We start from the raw sequence: 8,323 nt of genomic DNA, 5'->3' as shown, positions 1-8,323 counted from the left end.
AGAACAATGGCAAGATAGATGAGATCGAGGTAGAGTGAGTAGGTTGGCATTAGAGGAGCAAAATCTGCAGGCTGGGTTGTGGTAAGAGAGCAGAGAGGTAAGGTACGAGGTGACTGGTGACTGAATGCTTCAAAGCTGATGGAAAGGAGTTTCTGTTTGAAGTGGAGGGGGATGGGCAACCACTAGAGGTTCTTGAGGAGTGGGGGAATATGGACACAACGTTTCAGTAGAAAAATGATCCAGGCAGCAGAGTGAAGTATGGACTGGAGTGGGGTAAGACGGGAGGCTGGGAGGTCAGCAAAGAGGTTGGTAGAGTAATTAAGGTAGGATAGGATAAATGCTTGAATTAGCCAGTTTGGATGGAGAGGAAAGGGCTAATTTTAGTGATGTTATGAAGGTCGAACCAACAGGATTTAGTGACACTGAATGTGTGGGTTGATGAATCAAGGAAAATGCCAAAGTTACAGGCCTGTGAGACAGGAAGGATGGTGGTGCTGTCTAGATTGATTGGAAAGTCAGGAAGGACAGGTTTGGGGTGGGAAGATAAAGAGTTCTGTTTTGGACCTATTAAGTTTGAGGTGTCGGCTGAACATCCAAATAGAGATACTCTGAAGGCAGGAGAAAATGTGAGACTGCAGAGAAGGAGGGAGTTTAGGGATGGAGATGTAGATTTGGGAATCATCCACACAGAGATGGTAGTTGAAGTCATAAGAGCAAATAAGTTCTCTATGGAAGTGGATGCTGATGAAAATGAATGCCAGGTGCTAGGAGATGAGGGTAAAGGTTAATCTCCAAGCAGAAAGGATGTTCCTCAGCCTCCCCAGGGTTCCTTCCTGAGGGCTGAGAGCCTACCTCATCATTAGCCACACCTGTTTACTGAGATGCCACTAGGTTGGGATTTTTCAAAGAAGGGGAAGGAGGAGAGGGAATGGCATTATCCTGGCTGCCTCTGGTGATCCGAATTCTGCTCCAGCCCTCAGAAAAGTTTTTCCTCACAAATTAGCTCGTGTGGTTTTGGATCCTGAACCTCATCAGATTATATTACCCAACTCCCCAAGGCCAATCTCTCAGATGAAAGTTTCCTGCCTTGCCTTGGCAGTCAGTTGCAAGTCTGACCCAGATCTATCGCTGACACAGATTTGTTCCATCAATCAATGGCATCTATTGAGCACTTACTGTGTACTGAGCACTCTACTAAGCATTTGTTATGTGTTAATAATAATTGTGGTATTTGTTAAGTGCTTATTATGTTCCAAGCATTCTACTAAGTGATGGGGTAAGTACAAGATAATCAGGTCCCATATGGGGTGCACAGTCTAAGGAGAACAGAGATTGAATCTCCATTTTGCAGCTGAGCAAATTGAGGCACAAAGAAGTGACTTGCCCAAGGTCACAGAGCAGGTATGTAGCGGTGAATGTGTACGTGTCACACCTGTGGGTGCCTTGCCTGGTTCCAACTGTTGGCATATATGTTAAAGATTAAACACGGGCCCTGTCCTCAAGAAACTTACACCCAAAAGGGGAAGGTCTCCAGACCAATACAGATTGAGCATAAATACCAGAGAAATTAGGAGCTGCCATGGCATCTCTCCTTGGGCATTACTGGAAAACAGTAATGCTTTGCATATCTCCAGCAAAAAGAAGGTCAGAATAGTCCAGGTGGGTAGTGACCAGGGCTTTTCTCTCAGAAAAAGGAGATGAGTGATGATGCCCAGGTGGAAGCTGGTGGATTTGGTCACTGATTGTATGTGGAACGTTTCTATCTTGAAGTTCAGCTAGAACTGTTCAGCTGCACCCAGTGATGGGATAAAAGATGATTTCAGTCTTTTCCACGCTGATTTTCCAATGGCAGCAAGTTATCCAGTGAGAGATGTCTTGAAGACAATGGAAGAGTCAGAGCTAAGGAGAACAGGAGAAGGAAGGAGTAGAGAAAGATTTTGAAGTCTTCTGTTGGGCATTTGACAGAAGGAACCTTGAGAGCAGATGAGCAGCCAAAAGAATGAGCTTAGATGGACTAGAAAAAAGAGCCCAGAAAAAAACACTTAAAGGGGTTAGTGAAGGTAAGTACCCACAAAAACACTCTTGAATGAAGAATTTGGAATGGGAGAACCAAGATTTGATGGTTCAAAGGCCAGAAAGAAAGGGTGTCTGTGAGGAAAAGGTGATCAACATGGTTAATGCTGACAAAGGGGCAGGAAGATGGAATAAGGCCTTTCATTTGACCCCGAGAAAATTGCTGATGATCGTTTGGGCAGAAGTCAGCCCGGTGGAGAACAAGGAGAAATTGGGAGTGGAAATGGAGGCCTTAGAAATGGCCCGTGTGTTTAGAGTGCTTGGCTTCACTCAAACAGTCATTCGTATTTTTTGAGCACTTGCTCTATGTAGATTACTGTACTAAGTGCCTGGGAGAGTATAATATAGCAATATAACAGCATTGGTAAGCACATTCCCTGCTCACAGTGAGTTTATAGTCTATAGGGGAAGACAGACATATAAATAGATGCATTTTGGATAAAATAATATAATGAGATATTTATAAAGTGCTTATTATGTGTCAGGCATTGTACTAAGGTCTGGGGTGGATACAAGCAAAATGGGTTGAACACAGCCCCTGTCCCCCACAGGACAAAACAATCTTAATCCCCATTTTACAGATGAGATAACTCATCACAGAGAAGTGAAGTGACTTGCCTAAGGTGACATAGCAGACAAGTGGCAGAACTGGGATTAGAACCCAGGTCCTCTGATTCCCAGTCCCATGCTCTATCCACTAGGTCATGCTGCTTCCTCTGTACATTAGAGATAAGTGCTGTGGGACTAAGGGAGGGGTGAATAAAGGGAGCAATTCAGGGTGCTGCATAAAGGAGGGGGAGAAGAGGAAATGAGGCTTACTCAGGGAAGGCCTCTTGGAAGAGATGTGCCTTCAGTAAATCTTAGAAGGTGGAAAGAGTGGTTCTCTGCCGCAAACGAAGAGGCCAGAGGCAAGACATGGGCAAGATGTCAGTGGTGAAATAGACGAGATCTAGATACGGTGCGTAGGTTGGCATTTAGAGGAGCGAGGTGTGGAGGTTGGGTTATGATAGGAGAGCCGCAAGGTGAAAGAATAATAATGTCGGTATTTGTTAAGCGCTTACTATGTGCAGAGCACTGTTCTAAGCGCTGGGGTAGATACAGGGTAATCAGGTGGTCCCACGTGAGGCTCACAGTCTTAATCCCCAATTTACAGATGAGGTAACTGAGGCACCGTGAAGTTAAGTGACTTGCCCAAGGTCACACAGCTGCCAAATGGCGGAGCTGGGATTCGAACCCCTGACCTCTGACTCCCTAGCCCGTGCTCTTTCTACTGAGCCACGCTGCTTCTCTAAGAGGGGGCAAGGAGCACTTTAAAGCCAATGATAAAGTGTTTCTTTTAGATACTGAAGTGGTTGGGAAACCACTGGAGTTTCTTGAGGAGTGGGGAAACATGGACTGAACATTTTTGTAGAAAATGATCCTGGCAGCAGAGTGAAGTACGGATTGGAGTGAGAAGGGAGAGGAGGCAGTGAGGTCAGCAAGGAGGCCGATAGAGCAATCGAGGCGGGATAGGAAAAGTGCTTGGATTAACAGGGTAGCAGTTTGGTTTGGATGGAGAGGAAAAGGCAGCAGCACCACTGCCCTCTGCCTAGGCAGTAGGGGAGTGTTGTTACTGCCTGAAGTGGTGAGTCTGGGAGCTTGATCTTGTAGCTGAAGTTCAAGAAAAAGAAATTCAAGTCGATGAGGCATTTTGCATGATCTTCGTGCCTCCAGCGTACCCTAAGAAGGAGTTTGGAGTTTGTAAGGAGGTGACCCCAAATCATCAAATGTCAGCCCGGCTAACCCAGTGGGCCAGCCCAATTCCTATTCACAAGCAGTGTAGGTCAAACACGTTGCATAGTGGTTAGAGCAGCGTGGCCTAGTGGATATAGAGTACAGGCCTGGGAGTGAGAAAGTCATGGGTTCTAATCCCGACTCCGCCACTTGTCTGCTGTGTGGCCTTGGGCAAGTAACTTTACTTCTCTGGGCCTCAGTTATCTCATCTGTAAAACGGGGATTGAGATTGTAAGTCCCATGTGGAAAGGGACTGTGTCCAATCCAATTTGCTTGTATCTACCCCAGAGTTTAGTACAATGCCTGGTACATAGTAAGTGATTAACAAATACCGTAATTATTATTACTTGATATTCACCTCCCCCTCAGTCCCACAACACTTATGTCCCTATCCATAATTTGTTTTAAAGTCTGTCCCCACCTCTAGACTGTAAGCTCCTTGTGGGCAGGAAACCTGTCAACCAACTCTGTTGCACTGTGCTCTCCCAAGCGCTTAATATAGTGCTCTGCACACAGTAAGCACTCAGTAAATACAATTGATCAATTGATTCAGTGAAGCTATTACTTGGGAATATTTTGCTCACTGACAGGTACACACCCAATACTGTCAGCTGGCATGCGGTTCAGTATAACAATAATAATTAGGGTATTTGTTAAGCGCTTACTATGTGCCAAGCTCTGTTCTTTTTCCCTCTGCTCCCTCTGCTCCCCCTCTACCCCTCCTTCACATCCCCTCAGCTAAGCCCTCTTGTCCCCCCTTTCCCTCTGCTCCTCCTCCTCTCCCTTCCCCTCCCCTCAGCACTGTGCTCGTCCGCTCAATTGTATATATTTTTATTACCCTATTTATTTTGTTAGTGAGATGTACATCACCTTGATTCTATTTATTGCTATTCTTTTAATGAGATGTTCATCCCCTTGATTCTATTTATTGCTATTGTTTTTGTCTGTCCGTCTCCCCGATTAGACTGTAAACCCGTCAATGGGCAGGGACTGTCTCTATCTGTTGCCGATTTGTACATTCCAAGCGCTTAGTACAGTGCTCTGCACATAGTAAGCGTTCAATAAATACTATTGTACGAATGAATGAATGTTCTTAGCGCTGGGGTAGATATGAGCTAATCAGGTTGTCCCACGTGGGGTTCACAGTCTTCATCCCCATTTTACAGATGAGGTCACTGAGGCACAGAGAAGTTAAGTGGCTTGGCCAAGGTCACACGGGAGAGGAGTGGCCGAGCCGGGATTAGAACCCACGTCCTCTGACTCCCAAGCCCGTGCTCTTTCCACTCAGCCACGCTGCTTCTCATATTCTCGTATCAGTATTTCAGCCACTGAGAGGTGGAAAAAGACATAGGGTGCAAACTGCCTAATGAGCATGTCCAAGGCTGATCTGCCCACAATCAACACAATGAGAAGCCCCCCTTTTCCTCTGCTCCTCCACCCCTCCCCATCGCCCCGACCTCCCCCTCTGCTCTAACCCCCTCACCGCCCCACAGCACCTGTATATATATGTACATATTTATTATTCTATTTATTTTATTAATGATGTGTCTATACCTATTGTGTAACTGTGGACAAGTCGCTTAACCTCTCTGTGCCTCAGTTACCTCGCCTGTAAAATGGGGATTAAGACTGTGAGCCTCACGTGCGACAACCTGATTACCCTGTATCTACCCCAGCGCTTAGAACAGTGCTCTGCACATAGTAAGCGCTCAACAAATACCAACATTATTATATCTATAATTCCATTTATTTATGTCGATGCTATTGATGCCCGTTTACTTGTTTTGTCGTCTGTGTCCCCGCTTCTGGACTGTGAGCCCGTTGTTGGGTAGGGATTGTCTCTATTTGTTGCCGAATGGTACTTTCCAAGCGCTTAGTAGCGTGGTCTGGACACGGTACGCGTTCAATAAATAGGATTGAGCGAAAGAGAGGGGATCCTCACATCAAAAGGAGAAACTTTCAAAAGGAGAAACTTAAAACGAGCTGCAGAGATCCCGTTACCTGTGCCCAATTAGCCTGACCAGCAGATGGCAGCATTCCACCCACTCTTCAGCTCCTCTAGAAATGTAAGTCCAGTAGCCTCACCCTCCCGCCTCCTTCTTTATGAATTAACACTGCTGTGCTATTTGTACGACGCCTAGGATGTTCTTGGACAGGTGAGAGGAGAGAGGGAGGAAGACAGGACAGGAGAAGAGGACATGAGTCTTCCCCATCATGTTTTCTGAGCCAGCAGTGTCACTCTTTAACACAAGCTTCGTCGTTGTTATTTTTTCATTCAATAGTATTTATCGAGCGCTTACTATGTGCAGAGCACTGTACTAAGCGCTTGGAATGTACAAATCGGAAACTCATAGAGACAGGCTTACAGCCTAATCGGGGGAGACGGACAGACGAGAACAATGGCAATAAATAGAGTCGAGGGGAAGAACATCTCATTAAAACAAGAGCAGATAAATAGAATCAAGGTGATGTACATCTCATTAACAAAATAAATAGGGTGATGAAGATATATACAGTTGAGCGGACGAGGACGGTGCTGAGGGGATGGGACGGGAGAGGGGGAGGAGCAGAGGGAAAAGGGGGAGAAGAGGGTTTAGCTGCGGAGAGGTGAAGGGGCAGGTAGAGGGAACAGAGGAAAAGGGGAGCTCAGTCTGGGAAGGCCTCTTGGAGGAGGTGAGCTTTGAGTAGGGTTTTAAAGAGGGGAAGAGAATTAGTTTGGCCGAGGTGAGGAGGGAGGGCGTTCCAGGACCACGGGAGGACGTGGCCCAGGGTCGACGGCGGGATAGGCGAGAACGGGGGACGGTGAAGAGGTGGGCGGCAGAGGAGCGGAGCGTGCGGGGTGGGCGGTAGAAAGAGAGAAGGGAGGAGAGATAGGAAGGGGCAAGGTGATGGAGAGCCTTGAAGCCTAGAGTGAAAAGTTTGAGAATATTCCCAGGGAAAAACCTAATAAACTAGTAATGATGATTTTAATTAAGCTCCTGATGTGGGCAAAACCCTATACTAGGAAAAGGAATACATGGATGAGTATCCGACGTGGTCCTTGACCCCCAAGGAGCTCACAATCTAGGAATAAGAGGTGGGAGAATTGGCAACAGAGACATAAGGAAAGCTGAAATAGTAACAATATGAAACCAGCATAAATGACAAGGACAGTGCAGTAAGACCAATGGAACATGACGGCTAAAGGAATGGAGTTTCGGGCTCCTTGTGACTCCAGAGCCCAACAGTAACGACCATAGCCTTCCCTGAGGTGTAAGAATTGAAAAGACCTTATGCCTCTGCTGATCCTTGCCCTTCCTGGGCTGAAGCAGGAACTGACGGGAAATCACGATGGCATGGGGCCTGGGCAGCTTTTCTCCTAGGCTGTAGGTCTTGGCAGACCAGTGGTAAAGGGGACTGACAGGGGCCTCACAAGGTTGTGATTTCTCACCTTTCCCAGACTAAAGATGAATAAGGACAGAACAAGAAAAGTAGGGTAGTAATAGGCCAGAGCATGAAATTCAGACCTTTGGTCAGGGAGCGCTTTATCATGCTTTCTTCACAGTACCAAAAAAACCCCAAGGAACAAGGTCAATAACTCCCTGAACCTTGGCTGTCTTGCCTGCCTTCCCAGGCTCAAGAGGTCTTCCCAGACTAAGCCCCCTTTTCCTCAACTCCCCTCCCCTCTGCATCACCCCAACTCACTCCCTTTGTTCCACCCCACCCTCCCTGCCCCACAGCACTTGTGTATATATGTACATATCTATAATTCTATTTATATTGATGCCCATTTACCTGTTTTGATGTGTATATATCTATAATTCTATTTATGATGGTGTCTGTTTACTTTTTTTGATGTCTGTCTCACCCCTTCTAGACTTTAAGCTCGTTGTAGCCAGGGACTGTCTCTCTGTATTGCTGAATTGTACTTTCCAAACACTTAGTACATTGCTCTGCACACAGTAAGCCTCAATAAATATGATTGAATGAAAGACTGGGTCTGCCCTGAGAAGAGTGGGAGGAGTGAAGGGAAGCAGTATGGTGCAGTGGATAAAGCACAGGCCTGGGAGACAGAAGGTCATGGGTTCTAATCCCAGCTCTGCCACTTGTCTGCTGTATCACTTTACTTTTCTGTGTCTCAGTTACCTCATCTGTAAAATGGGGATTGAGAATGTGTGCATAGGACAGGGACAGCATCCAACCTGATTTTGCTTGCATCCACCTCATTTAATTCAGTGCCTGGCACATAGTAAGTGATTAACAAACTGTTGCTCTTCTCCTGGTCCCTTGCTCCTCAGAGACAGCCTAGTTAAGTTCACACTAGACAGGGGCTGGGGAAATCAGTGTTACAGTGCCGAGGTACATTAAGGCAATTTTTTTGCGCTGCTCGAAAAACTTCTCTTTCAAAGCTCCCTTATACCTTTGTTTGACTAATGTATGTGTCCTGTGTATGTGTCCTGTTCAGAACCGGTCTCTGTTTTTGAGCAGGATTTTTGTG

This window comes from Ornithorhynchus anatinus, chromosome 11 (genome assembly GCF_004115215.2).
Source record: "Ornithorhynchus anatinus isolate Pmale09 chromosome 11, mOrnAna1.pri.v4, whole genome shotgun sequence".
In the NCBI taxonomy this organism is placed as follows: domain Eukaryota; kingdom Metazoa; phylum Chordata; class Mammalia; order Monotremata; family Ornithorhynchidae; genus Ornithorhynchus; species Ornithorhynchus anatinus.
Note: the sequence above shows the minus strand (reverse complement) of the source record.